Genomic DNA, 7,459 nt, shown 5'->3' on the forward strand with positions numbered 1-7,459 from the left:
CAGGACCAAACCTCAGGTTCCACCCAAGAATCTGGGCTCTTGATTCTCGAGGTCTATTACCTTCCAAGTCAAATCTCTATAACTCAGTGAGTGCCCACTGTGAAATTTTAGTTTTTATTCACAGATATCTCTGGCTTCTGTGTATAAAAACACATCCATGACTCTAAGATAATCTTTGGATTGGACACATATTCATCCATTTTAGTAAAACTAAATGGAAGGGAAACTTAAACAATTCACTTCAAAGCAACATTCAACTGGACACTTGTCACAAAGATCTGAAACTCCTATAATAGGAAAGTATCACCTAAATGGAGGGGTCTCTTTAACAGACACTAATAATATGAAAAAAAACACTTGGTTGCTATTTGTCATCTCACATAGTCTGTCAAATTTGTTGGCTCCAGCAAAGATAACTGCCTAGTGTCCACTACATGGATGGCCCTCTTTACTCTTTTTCTTAACCATGCCCTCAAAGGTAGGTTTGCCCCTTGCAGAAGTGAGTGCATCAGCTGACAGTATGACTATTACTGCCACCTCATGCTCCTCAGCATGGCATCCTTGTTGTTAGAAAGACTCACCACCTCCAGTCCCTCCCAGCCTCCACTCTTCATACCTGTCACTCTGAAGATGCTGCTTTCTGTGTTGTTAATGGATTCACTGGGCCAGCCAAGCCTGGAATTTAGTTGTGCCTTTGGGGGGCAATTGGAAATGGTGTGCAGTGACTCTGGGGATTCTCTCTTTAGGTTAATGAAGTGGCATCCATATTATGATGAACCAATGAATTAAGATAATCGAACGAGAAGCTTATTAAACTTCTGCTTTTATTGAAAGAACATTGGTGGCAAGGCTCCCCACAGCTCCATGCTTGGCTGGGTATTTTGTGTGTTATTTGTTCCCTGACATTATCATTTTGTTCTCTATGAAGGTTTCTCTGATAATACAAGTTTTAAACATGGTACATTGAGAAATATTATTCTGACATATCAATTAGTGCACCATTATCTAAATTTTACTTTTAGTAAGCACTAGATAAAATCTGTTCAGAGCACTTGGGAGGTAGGAAGTACCACAGTGTAACTGTGATAGCTATGATTTTGTTATTAATGTTTTCTGTCACTCTTACATGGTAGATGAAGAACTTAATCTTCACTGAAATTAACTTATTAAAGAATTTCCAACTAAGATAAGCTTGTATTCATTTATGAATAAAAGATATGTAGTATATACATATAGTGGAATTTTGTTTCTTTATAGAGGAACAAAAAAAAACCCCTCATGATATTGGAGGAAGAGTGGATAGAACCAGAAGGTACTGTGTTATGTAAAAGAACCCAGACTTGTAAAAAGACCTATGTTTCCTCTCATATGTTGAGCCCCAATTTAAAATGTGCGTTGGCCGTCATTCGGAAAAGCAGATAAAAGCACAGAAGCAGAAGGGGAGCTTATGGGAAGGGAAAGCAGGGAGGCAGAGAGTAGACAGAAGGTCTAGGGTGGAGTTAAATGAAAGAGTTGGAGAAATTAGAAGAGCATATTATCAGATACAGACGAGGATGAAAAGTAATAAACTGATTACTTTGTAAGGTAACTTTAAAATGAATAGTTAAAAAATCAGTTAAAATGACAGGCCCAAGGTTTGAATTAATTGCTTAATCCCTGGCTTGTCAAAACATTTTCTTTCAATGTTACCACTGGGGAGTTGGATCGTGCAGTGTCCTGTGGCCCTCACGTCTTTTGTTGCATTCCTTGATTTATCAATATTGCACTATGTCTGTTTTCCTCCACCTCTCCACCTATTTCTTTCCAGCATGCATTCTAGTTGTTACCCTTTGCTTCTCGCCTCAGTGTCTCCTAGGGATGGGGGTGAGGCAAAACCTGGGAACCTTCGCCAGTGTCTAGGTACCTGGAATGCAGTCCTGAAGGAGCTCCATCCTTCCTTCTTTTTATGATCAGCCCCCTACATCTCCAAGAGGGTCTCTTCAAATTTGAGCCCTGGGAGCTTGTTTACTTCACTCTGGCAAAGATACTGGAAGAAATACCCAGCTGTTTCTGCTAGATCCAGTTCTTTTCTGTCATTCTTAGATTCTAGGGGATTCTTTGTTACTTTGCCTTAATAAACGGGCCTTACCTGGTGGCCCTGCTGGAATTCTCTGTGGCATGATAACAAGTTTAAAATCAGACAATGTTCTGGTAGAGGCCAGGTGTTCAAAGTATAGTAAACAGCTCCCTAAAGATTAGAAAATGAATATTTAACCAGACGACTACATTTGATTTCCTTCATTCATTTTTTATTATTTCAGTGAAAACCTTTTTGATGGAAATCTCATTGACAGGGTTTTAATATCTTCTGGTAAACGAAAGCTGTCACTCCAGTGGGGTTAGTATTTCTTTACAGTGACATTTGGTAAACCCTGGTGGCCAGTCAGTATTTCATAGTTACAATTTAGGCAGTCCTGTAAAGACGGTAAACATCGAGGAACATAATTTGTCCTAAAAGGTTGATAATTATGACGAAACTGGTTATGTTAACTATGCTTTGTTCATAATGAGCTGGATGGCTGTTTTTTGAAGAAGAAGAAGAAGAAGAAGAAGAAGAAGAAGAAGAAGAAGAAGAAGAAGAAGAAGAAGAAGAAGAAGAAGAAGAAGAAGAAGAGAGAGAAATTGCCTGTTTTTTTCAACAATTCAAAAATTGTTGAAGTTTTAAGTGCACAATTATATTTCTTGTATTATAAGAAGCTGAAGCAGCCACAGTGTCTACAAAATAAGAATTCCATGCTGTCTGTTTTAGGACCTTTCGTGAAAAGCTAGATTCAAAATACAAAGCCCGGTGGAGTTGATAGTCATTGCAAATTAGTGGTTGGTACAGTTACCTTAGCTATAGAGACTAGAACATCTGCCTTTACATTTTTGCTCCCTCTTGTAACTGTGGCGCCAGGAACACTAATGTGAACCAAGGAAAAAGCATTTGGGAACCCTGACATCAGAATTTACTAGGCAAATATCTTCCAATGATCAAAATGACAGTTTTCATGTGATCACCCATTGGAACACCAAGAACAGTCCCAGCGCAGTGCAGTAAGGTGAGGACATCATTGAGCTGTTCAGCACATGTTCGAATTACTGAACAGTGCTTTGTCACTTTGACTCTGTCCTCCTTGCTTGGAGAAGGTCTGAGTGTATTTCTCTTGTTCTTTATACTCTTGCTGACAGGATCCAAGCAGATCCACAAGTGTAAAAGATAGGGTTGTATGTTGTAAATTCTCGAAGATGCCCACAAAAGTTTGAATTCAATAGAAAGGCTTACTTGAGAGGGAGTTAATAGAGTGAGTATTAGGTGTCCCACTCTGCAGACTCCTCTTAGTGATTCAATGGAGTTCAGTTAAGTCCACACAGAAAACAACTGATCACTTCCTTGTCATCTCTCTCTAAACAATGGAACGGAGTAGAAACTTACACCTCACACCAAGGCAATCAATAGCTTAAGCAAAACTGTTCAAAGCGGAAGTAGTTCTTTTTGAGTTTTTAGCTTTTGCTTTGTTTCCGAAGGTTTTATCTTCATGGCTTTGTCATGTTTGTTAATGGCTCTGGTGAGAGGCACCGCATTTCAGAATCCGCTCAAACTCTCCAGGAAGCAGCAAGTGGGGCTGAAGGAAAAAGGCCTCTGTCGGGTTAATCTAGGATTTCCCAACTGGGCTTAGATCAAAAAAGAAACCCAAATTTGCCGTGAATGGGGCTCTGGGTTTATTCATACAAGGCTTTTCTGTCATCCACTCTAGCATGCTGCTTCTGATATGCAGAAACCTGTCACTTCGGAGATAAACCCACTAATCCACCCCTGTCCTTGGCGTTCTGTGTTCTGTGGGCAGATCTTTCCGGTGTGTGGATATTTCCTATCATTTCTGCTCAGCTCTCCCTTTGGATCTTAAGCTCAGAGCTTTACCTGATGTTTTTTTTCTGTCTTCCAGATTTGAGGACGGCATCCAGACGGCTCCGTGTGATGTTCTGAGTGCAGCCCCAGGTGAAACACGTCTGTAGGTAATCCCTGGGGATGACAGCACATGTGTCAGAAATCTCAAGAGTTGTTACCATGTTTCCCCGTCGCCACAGCATCTAACCGAATGTGGAGACTAACAGCGGCCATTATAAACCCTGTTTCTGTTCTTAAGGGACTAAACTTTCTTGAGATTCACATGCATGGAGTAGAAAATGAAGGGTTTTATCAAAACAAGCAACTGTTCCTTTTCCCTTCTGTTCTAGATTAGTGACTTAGATCCCCACAATTCCCTTATTTCACCAATAATCATAATTTTCCTTCACGCGTTGATTTCATCTTTGTGTTGGAAGCGTCTGTCAACAATAGGGCAACTTATCTCATATTTACATTGCAACCTCCTCTTTCCTGACATTAAATTGCTTAACAAAACCTACTTGATGGATAAACTAATCTCATGAACTCATCATAACACAGATTTAGAAAGCTAAACAATGAGACTGATATCCACAAAAAGCCCTGGTTATAAAATCTCTTATTAATGACTAGATGACTCTAGTCTCACTTTCATGTAATTTACATTTTATTCTTACAATTATATTCTTTGTTTTTGTTTTGTTTTGTTTGGCTTGCATAGCACACCCGACTAATGCCTGGATAGTCTCATTAGGGAACCCATGGTGCTGTTGCTGTCCCTCTGTTCTGTATATTGTTTGAGAGGAAGAAGGCCCAAACAGGAGAGAGACCTGATGCGTTGTACTGAGGCTGCCTGCCTCAGAGCTGGCAGCTCTCACCCCAAGGGTTCTTCCTGTCACTCAGTGTGCTTCATTCTAAGTGTTAACCAGTTGGTGAATTAGATGTTGGAAGAGTTCCAAACTATAATTAATTATGTGCTTCTTTTAGACTTGACAGTCTTCACTGTTTTAACAGATGCCTTTTCTTTATATAATAAAGTCTTTGTTTTGTCTTTGCATATCTGACCTGGTATACAGTCTTCTCCCGTGAAACAGAAACATGACATAGCATCAAGGCAGTTCACACACTGTGTTAAATATTTTTAAAACTTTTAAGAGGGTAGCAAGACAACATGAAAACTTTGGAAACTATGAGGAATCTTGCAACCAAAGTAATGTTCAAATCTATTTTTAAAATTACCAATCACATAATTTTAGTAAACCCTGGAGAATATCCTTTAGGTATGTGGTATAAAATATTTCTGCCTCTTCTGTGGGGGATTCACGAGTATTTAAATTAGTTTTATTTTATTTTTCATACAAAATAGATTGTTTTTGTGTCAGTTCAGCTTCTAAAGTTCTCCCTACCCCACTTGTGTGCACATGTGTGTGTGTTAACTTGTGTGCGTGTGTGTGTGCTCCAATATATATCCCTTTCGCCTTGCTTTGGTGTGCTTTTCTGTACCGAGAAAAAACTTTAAATAATCCTGATACTTCAACTTTAAAAATGACAAGTCCATGGGATTTTTAGGGATGAGAGCAGATGGGCAGGAAAAAGAACAAGCTGAGAAAAAGCTAAATAGTTCCCAAAGAGCATTTTACTTACTGAAATATAATCCCAAAGGAAACTAATATAATGTGGAAAAACTTACAATGGAGATCTTATATGAGACCCAGGTAAGGGATGGTCAGAGGACCTGAGAAATTGATGAGTTGCAGGTATTGACCGGTGCGTTTGAAGACAACCCAAGAGTGAATTCTGAAATGGAGCCCTCTGTTGCATAGATGCTTTGGAAGCTTTAGTGTTATTGATCTATTGAAGACAAAGAGGAAGCTGTTCTGATCGGTATGCTAAGAAGTTTGCTTCCTAGGGAAGGCAGTCTCACGCTTCCAACTTTCACTGTAGTTGTAAGCACACCTAGGAAGACAGAGGTTTGAATTATTAAGGAAACCAAGTTTTCTGGCCTTAAAGCAGAATATTTTCAATATCCTAAAACCTTTATAGCATCTTGTTTGGAAATACACATTTTCCTGTCATTTTTGGTGATAGAGGAAAATGAGGGAAAGAACACTTTGAAGAATGAGAAAAGTTAGCTGAGACGCTAAAATTTCATTGAATACATTTTGATGTATCCTGGGGTTTACAGAAGTATAATGAATTGGTATTTTAGAATTTGAATGGTTGCCTTGTTGTTTGGTATTATATCAATACCAAAACAATCTGTGAAGAAAATTAATATTGTAAACATTTTAAATATTTTTGTTTAAATAAACTGATATAATAATAATTAATTTTTTAGCTCTTACAAGAAGTCTTTTTATGAAAGCATCATATTTTCTTATTGGGACATGATTTGAACCTTTTAAAAATGCAACGTTAGAGCATCTAATATAGCAAGGAAGCATGAGTGTTTTGGTGTCTTGGAAGACATTCTTACTGCATTTAATGGTGAGGTCTTTGCAATAATACAAGCCTTTGTTCTGTGCTGCCTTGATCTTTTTTTCTTGTAAAATTTTAGTAAGGATAGATAATATCTTCAAGTTATGTTTTCCAAAACCTGTAAAATGGAAAAAAAGTTAGAACTCATTTGGTAACTTTCATATAAAAATTAACTCCAAAGGAGTAAAAAGTAAATAAATGTGTCCTAAATAGATACTATAAGTCTGTTGAGGGTATGTATTGTTGGAACAATGCCTATACAAAGGATAGCAATGCACGGAACCCAAATGCTTCAGGACCTTGCTCAGTCCAGGTGTATCTTAATTGGATTTCATTTTTCTGGCGGCAAGACTGTTTAATGACTATGATCCCACTTTTCTTTGGAGGATAGTCAGACCCAACAGCATATCGACTGCAAGAGATAGCAGTGTGACAAGTCTTTTTTTTTTTAAACTGGAGTTCTCACTAGAGATTGCTAATCAGGAAAAGCCTATGTCAGAAATCAAAAGTCAGACAAAGGGCAGCCCCAGGTGAGATATAGAAAAGGTCAAATGTCAAGGTTAAAAAAAAAGTAGCAATGTAGGTCAAAACCTGACCCAGGAGAGGACACACAGATGGAGGAAGAGTGTGAATTGTCACAGAAGATACGAATTAGCAGTTGTTCCTGTAAGTTGACTGACAATCAGCATCATGGTTTCCTATAGTGCTGAAGCAAAAAAATAAACAAACTTAGTCATCAATATTTTCAACTCTAGAAACAGAAGTCATTGCATTCAAAGCCATCTGACCATATATCATGTAAGTATTAGCCTGACAATTTTGGGAAAAAATTAATCTTAAAGTTTAATTGTCATTCAAATGTAGGTTATGTTTGAAAATAGATGTTGTGTAATCTATCCACAAATGTGGTAGATCTTGCTATTTAAAAAGTCTCAGTTCATATTTGGGGTTAACTGATTTATTTCTTGTTTACTTGTTTGTTCATTCACTTTCTATTATTTTTAGCATAGATAGTCAATACAGAGATGCTTTCTTTATTCAAGATAACCAAACACTGATTTTGCATCTGTATTC

General features: G+C 38.0%; 1 long non-coding RNA gene across 1 annotated transcript; it reads right to left on the reverse strand.

The window, feature by feature from the left end:
• Positions 1 to 5,627: 5,627 nt before the first annotated feature.
• Positions 5,628 to 7,050, reverse strand: LOC125401564 (uncharacterized). The gene is made up of 3 exons (XR_015003406.2): positions 6,982 to 7,050; positions 6,384 to 6,503; positions 5,628 to 5,863 (listed from the first exon to the last, which is right to left on the reverse strand). It is a non-coding gene; the product is annotated as an uncharacterized LOC125401564 (long non-coding RNA).
• Between the last annotated feature and the right edge of the window lie 409 nt (positions 7,051 to 7,459).

This window comes from Myodes glareolus, chromosome 9 (genome assembly GCF_982192425.1).
Source record: "Myodes glareolus chromosome 9, mMyoGla1.1, whole genome shotgun sequence".
NCBI classification, from domain to species: Eukaryota; Metazoa; Chordata; class Mammalia; order Rodentia; family Cricetidae; genus Myodes; species Myodes glareolus.